Source organism: Chenopodium quinoa, unplaced genomic scaffold (genome assembly GCF_001683475.1).
Source record: "Chenopodium quinoa cultivar QQ74 unplaced genomic scaffold, ASM168347v1, whole genome shotgun sequence".
Classification (NCBI taxonomy): Eukaryota; Viridiplantae; Streptophyta; class Magnoliopsida; order Caryophyllales; family Amaranthaceae; genus Chenopodium; species Chenopodium quinoa.
In genome coordinates, this window is record NW_018745024.1 from 7,009,988 (window position 1) to 7,017,055 (window position 7,068).

Genomic DNA, 7,068 nt, shown 5'->3' on the forward strand with positions numbered 1-7,068 from the left:
TTTGGGAAAAAGGTGTATGAGAAAGGGAAAAAGGGGTATCTAATCCCTCATCACAAGATCTCACATCACTAATGAGGGAATGAAAATCAATCATGGAATCCTCAAATGAAGAACCCTCACGTTCTACATCTCCCTCAAGCTCAAAAACTCCAAATGATTCAATCTCAACCTCCTCTTCACAACCTTGAACAACATCTCCCTTAAATTTCTCAAGGCCTACCATCTCAAAATCAAGAGTGAATGGGGGCAAATTTCTCTCAAACTCATCTCTTTCTAATGAAGCCTTATCAATGAACTCACTCATAAGGTTATGGGCTACCGTTTGAAACTCAAGAAATATTTGGGCCATAATCTCAAATGAGTCCAAATCATCATGGATAGACGAGTCAAAAGCTTGCTCATTGGAATCATCTAGGGGACTATGGGGCACACCTTTAGAATTCATGCAAAAATCGGATGCAATATGAGAAAGAACATGCACTTCATCATCATTAGAATGTACCTCATTACATTGAGCTATAGAGGGAGGGGAGTTGAAATCATGCATTACATGGTCACTATGGGGAGCATCAAGCACATCATGGGAATTCATATTAGACAAATCATGACAATTAGCATCAACATTAAAAGCATGAGAATCCCGAACATAAGTCTCATGATTGGCCCTCTCCCAATCATGATTATCCCTAACTAACCATGAATAGAAATCCCAAGCTTCATCCGAAGACATGTCTTGAAATTTACCATTTAACATATTATCAACTACTCCTCTAAAATTCTCATTTAATCCCAAATTGATGATTTCACAATAATCACCCTGGGTATGTTCGACCACTCCTCTTCGAATAACAAAACCCCCAAAGTCTCTAACTCGACGTTCGGTCGAACCCTCATTGATTTGCTCGAACTTGATTAATTTGTGAATTGCTCTGATTTTTGGGTCGATTGGTTGCTTAATTGGTGGTTTGATGTGGCGCAAAGTGCTGCTGCTGTTTAATGTTGCGAGTGCGGCTGATTGTGAGGGGTTATTGGTGAAGGGTGAGCGCTGGTTGTGTGTGGTGTTTGGTTGTGGTCGTGTGAGGTGGTGAGAGCAGGGTCTGTTGCGGCAGCTGTGCGGTGGTGTGAGGGTGGCAGCAGGTGAGTGAATTGGTGCTGGTGTGTGTGGTGTTTGGTTGTGGTCGTGTGAGGTGGTAAGAGCAGGGGATTGCGAATTGGAGCAGGGGCTGTTGCGGCAGTTGTGCGGTGGTATGAGGGTGGTTGCTGTTGTGTGTGGTGTTTGCGGGGTTGCAGGCTGGAGGTATGGTTGTTGTTGGTTTGTGGGAACGGTGGGTTGTTGTGTGCGTGAGGGAGCAGGGGAGATGGAGCCATGGAGGTGCTGTTGTGGTGGAGGATAAGGGGGTGTGGTGATGGTTAAGATTGGGCAGCAGCTTTGGGGCTTGAAAGCTTCTTGGACTGACACCTTTGACCCGAGCCTCCGACCTCCGAGCACGATCCTACACAACCAAATAAAAACAAGGGAGAATCGGGACAAAGATAAAATAAAATAAAATGAAAATAAACAAAGGACGAAATAAAACAAACCACGACAAATAGAATAAAATAAATAAAATGAAATAGAAAAAAGAGACATAAAACTAAACTAATAAAAATAAAACAAAAACTATACAAGCAAATAAAGTAAAGTAAAATACGAAAATAGACTAAAACTAATAAAATAAAGAAAATAAACTAAAACACTCCAAAATTACCAAAATAAACTAGAAACTTTATTAAAGAGAAAACAAGAGAATAAAAGGAAAATAAGGGAAAATAAACACGGAAAAGACTCTAAAACTACTCCTTATAAGTGACATAAATGTCACTCATCAATATCTTAGCGGAGATTACAGCTCATGAGGTGATTCATGATGAGGAGGCTGTAGTTTCCATATATTGGAATGGAAATCCACATGGTGGAGTCTCTTTAAAATCAGTTGTTGAGATAGTAAAGGGGGGGGGGGGGGGGGAACCAACTGACATTCGAGTGATTAAAGGATGGAAGTTGATATGGACATGCCTAGTGCCGCAAAGAATTCGCTTAATTTTGTGGCTATCCATTTAAGAAAGGATTATGACTATTGGCAACAGATTTGTGCGCAAGATAATTGAAGATATAAGATGTCAAGTTTGTGGTGAAATCGAGGAAACTGCTGAGCATGTGGTTTGGTTATGCCCTGTTGCTCAAAGTTCAAGGTAAAAGATAGGAGTTGGTGCTCATAGAATCGCAAATGGAGTCTCGTTTAGAGATTGGATTCTTGATAATATTAATGAGCAAACTGCCCCTCTTGGAAGTGAGTGGCCTCGTGCCTTTGAAGTCACTTGTTGGTGGTTGTGGAAGTGGAGGAATAATAGATGCTTTGAGAGAGAACCGAATATTCCAATCAGCCAAGCAACCTTTATCTTTACTAGAATTGGTATTATAAGGCAAGCAATGGAAAGGAATAATTTCATGGAGAAAGTCAGCATAAGAGTAAACAACAAGTACTCATTTGTTGGAGATATCCTAGTGCAGGGTGGGTGCGGTTAAATACTGATGGTGCATCTAAGGGTAATCCAGGTAGAGTTGGAACTGGAAGATTAATTCGTGACTGTGGTGGTGAGCTCTTTGAAGTGTTTGCGATGAATTATGGCATTTGTTCTTACACAAGCGCTGAACTACTTGCATTTCTACGAAGGGCCACTAATTGACAAGGAGAGCACAAGATTCTCGATTCAGAAATGGTGGTTTGCATGTTAGTAGGACGTTTAGCTGCTAGATTTTAATTTTGTTTGCTTTCTTTGTTTATTGCTTTCGGTTATTTTCCTTCTTTGTTGCTTTGTCATGTGTTTTCTTTCTTTAGAGGCTTGCCTCTCTCTTAAAAAAAAAATACTACCAACCTCATAAACTACTACTACTACTACTCCTTTTATAAGAAAGGAAAACAAAAGTCAATCTAACTGAAAATCTAATCCACTACCCAAAAAATGCGTACAATTGGCGTCTATATTTAGTGGGCTTTATAACAAAGTCTAATAATAATAAAAGTATAAAACTCCAACCAATAAAGGTAACACTATCACACAACATGCTCACTGTAGGGAATATTTCAAACATTACCCCAAACTTGAACCCCACTGTGATCATACACTTAAGCATGGTGGCGTTCAAAGGGAAGGAAGCTAGAGCAAAAGAGTCGCCAACAAGTTTTAGGAACTTGTAAATCGTTCACGAGGTGAAGGTTACACCCCTTAACGATCCAAGAGATCGTCAACTCCAATAGGTCTGGAACCATGACTGGTAGTTTGGGGATGAAGGTACAAATCCAACCTAAAAGAGACTGAACCTGCCCTAATAATAGGCCTCTACTTTATCCTGATTGTACTCATGTGCGCTTTTTGACTAACATACAATCAATAGGATTAACCCTAAACATGTTTATCTATATTGGTTGAATATTAATGCACAAATAAATCTATTATTGGCGATCACTTAAGTTATAATCAAATTAACTCTAAACAAGATTATTAATTATCTTACTAAGCATGATTACAAGCAAAAATTCCCTTTAAACATGCATATAAGGTGTGATCAAGCAATAAATAATAATAAGTATCAAGCAACATGATTATCATCATAATAAAATTATAATCATAAATCATAATCATTAAAGCATAATAATAGCAAGATCCTAGGCATGATACTAACAAGATTAATAACAAACCCTAGCATGTCACTAAACAATAAAGATCAAATATTTAGCCCTAACATAAATATTAGGAAGAGAATAGGAAGCATCGCAAGAATCACAATTGTCATATTTAATATTAGAAATTATAGTTGTTACCCTAAACATGATACTAGGAAGATCAAAACACCCTAACATGACACTAGTAATCATAATAACAACCTAGACATGATTTCTAAGAACCATAATATCAATAAAATCAATCAAAGCACTTACTTGGATGCCTCGTACCTCTTTCTAATAACAAAATACACACGTTAGTAACTTCAAGGAAAATATAAATCAGACAATTAAATTAAATAATTGAAATAAAGAATTAAGAAAGTTTAGACTAGATTTGGGACCAAACCCTCATAAATTAAAACCTTTCACGTCTAGGGCGAAGGCAACTTCGAACTTGGCTAGGTGTTTCTTGGTCTTGTGAATGCGGAATTTTGTATGCAAAAGGCTAGTTTAAAAAAGAGAGAGAGTATCAATAATTCTTGATGAGAGTTGGTGAAAGAGAGAATTATAGAATTGATGGAAATTGATGAGAATTGATGATTGAAAACGGAGGTTTTAGGAGGCTATTTATAGAGAAAATCAGCCGGATATGATAAAAACGAATCAGAGTTTCAACGAGAATAAAACAGCATTGGCGCCAGACGCTAGACATTAGCGCCAGACGCTGGACATTAGCGCCAGGCGCTGAAAGCTAGCGCCCGGCGCTGATGCTTGTCGTCAGGCGCTAATATTCAGTTTCACGCGTTTTCTTAATTTTGATAAAATTTAGCCGTATAGAAGGGCAAAATCGTATTTTCTTTAAAAACACTTCTTTTATTCTCATTAAAACTCTAAAAAGTCAACTAAAGTCAATTTATCAATGTTAATTAAATTAGGAATGAAAAGAACCTTCTAGAAGAATCTAGAAGACTAAAATCAATTCTAATTGCATTAGGAATGATAAATCAATATTAGGCCCTCCTCTAGATCATTGGGCCGCATATAAAGATCAAACTGGGCCCAGTTTAGTAATTTGGTCATAACTTCCTCATTATTCATCGGAATTGGGCTTATAATATATCGTTGGAAAACTCTTTTCAAACCCCATCCAACTACACCATTATTGGACCCTTGCTATGGACCAAACCAAACTGGATTGACTGTTTTCTTAAAATAGGTTTTCAAAAATAGAGAGAAAGAAAAAAAAATAAAAACTATCCGCAACACTAAAATTTCCACACTTTCGCTTCATTCGATTATGATTCGACGTGAAAGGTACTCATCACTGGGTTTGGTTTTGGAGAGACACAAATGGGTGTCTACACTCACCCGATTGGAAATTGGGTCGCCTGATCGGGCCCACCGTTTCACATGCCCAACAACTGACTTCTTTAGGGATTGAGTTTCTTTATATGTTGAATATGTAACTTGTGCTTTTATATGAATTGGCCCGATTTCCTTCTTCTTGATATCCAAGTATTTGACTTGCAAGTAAATTGTACTCCAAAAGTAACCGAGCTCTTAATCACGAACCAAATTGAATAAGCTCAACCTTGGGTTTCAAATATATAGTCATGAAATACGATCAAACTCCGATATCTTTGTAGTGGCTCAATTAGCTTAGGAATTATCATAAATCTGCAAATTCATAAAATAATTCCAACTCTACAAAAACGCTAGGAAACGTATATTAGTAATAAAAATACCTCCTCAAAGCTCAAATAAGCATAAATATGACCATGGGGCGGGGAAAAATATATATATAAAATAGACTCATCACAGCCTTATCTTGGCTCGTTAATACCCCTAGATGTAATAAGTTTAGGGCTTGTTAGGCTTTTTTTTTGTTTATAATTTTTTGTGTTTTTAGAAACAATAAACCAATAACTGAAAACAAGAAAAAAAAGTGTTTCCACTTTTCAGTTGTTAGTTTTCAAAATTATTAAGTTTTAATAAGTTTTTGACTAATTTTTTATTTATTATATTCATCATAACATTTTAAAAAAAAACCAAAAAATAAAAAATCGTAGCAATGCATACCATCGAACCCTTAGTTAAAGAGTTTATTTTTACTAATGTTGGGGATACCAACAAATCATAATCGAAATTTAAACGATCTTATTACATAATTTACTTAATAATTTTGGGCCTCCAATTGTCACTAAACCTATAATTTTTTTTTCTAATTATAAACGTAAATTCCACTATCATTTGCTTTCCATAAACACTGATGATCACCGCAACCTAAATCTACAAAAAGGAAATTCATCAATAAATGAATCAAATTGTATATAGCTGGCTTGCCTTAAGCATTCCAAGTAACAACTATATCGTATTGTTCCCACAAGATCAGGTATTGAACAACCAAATGAAATGACCATACATAGGAATCTCATGATATCCAAGATCTCTACGCCTCAAAGCATGTTTTTTTTTACAATGAATACCAACAATATCCGTACTTGATTATCTATTTTCAACATCCACCCAATACTGTGCGGGCTTAATGCTCTAACCCTTTACAATTGATAAATCTAGGACTCCCATTGTAGACACCCAAATGTGTCTCCCCAAAAACTAAACCCATTGATGAATACTTTTTACGTCACTTGATTAACGAGCGAAGTGAAACTGTGAAAAGTCATGTGGTGCGGTCGTTTTAATAAAAATCTTTCCTTTTGTTTTCAAAAATGTACTCTATTTATGAAAATAGCTAGTAAAATTTAGCTTGGTCCATTACAAGGGTCCAATAACAGTGTGGATGGGTTGGGCTCTCAAAGAGCTTTCCAATGATATATTATAAGCCCAATTCCGATGAATAATGAGGAAGTCATGGCCAAAATACTAAATTGGATTAAAAATGGTTTTATGGCCCAATGATCTAGTGGAGGGCCGATTAATTATTATTCCTAAAATTATTAGGATTGATTCTAATCTTCTAGAATAATTTAGAAGGCTATTTTGAATTCTAATAAAGTTAGGATTGATAATTATCTTATAGAGAATAATGAATTTGATTTGAAATAAAACAAGTGTTTTATTATGATAAAATCTGATTTAAAATTGATAAACACGGAGTTTAATTGCTTAATTATATTATGAAAAGGATTTCATATAAAAGCGCGTTTTATCTTTTAGACAGCGCCAAACGACAAACCTGTTGCAAAACGACAGAGCATGTCGCCATGCGTGATCTTTGTTGTTTCGCGTTGGATCCCGTCGTTCGCTACATGAGCCAGTTTTATTCTGATTCAAATTCTAATTCTTTTCTACGTTTACGGACTATTTTCTCTATAAATAGGGTCGTATTTCCTCGTTTTCA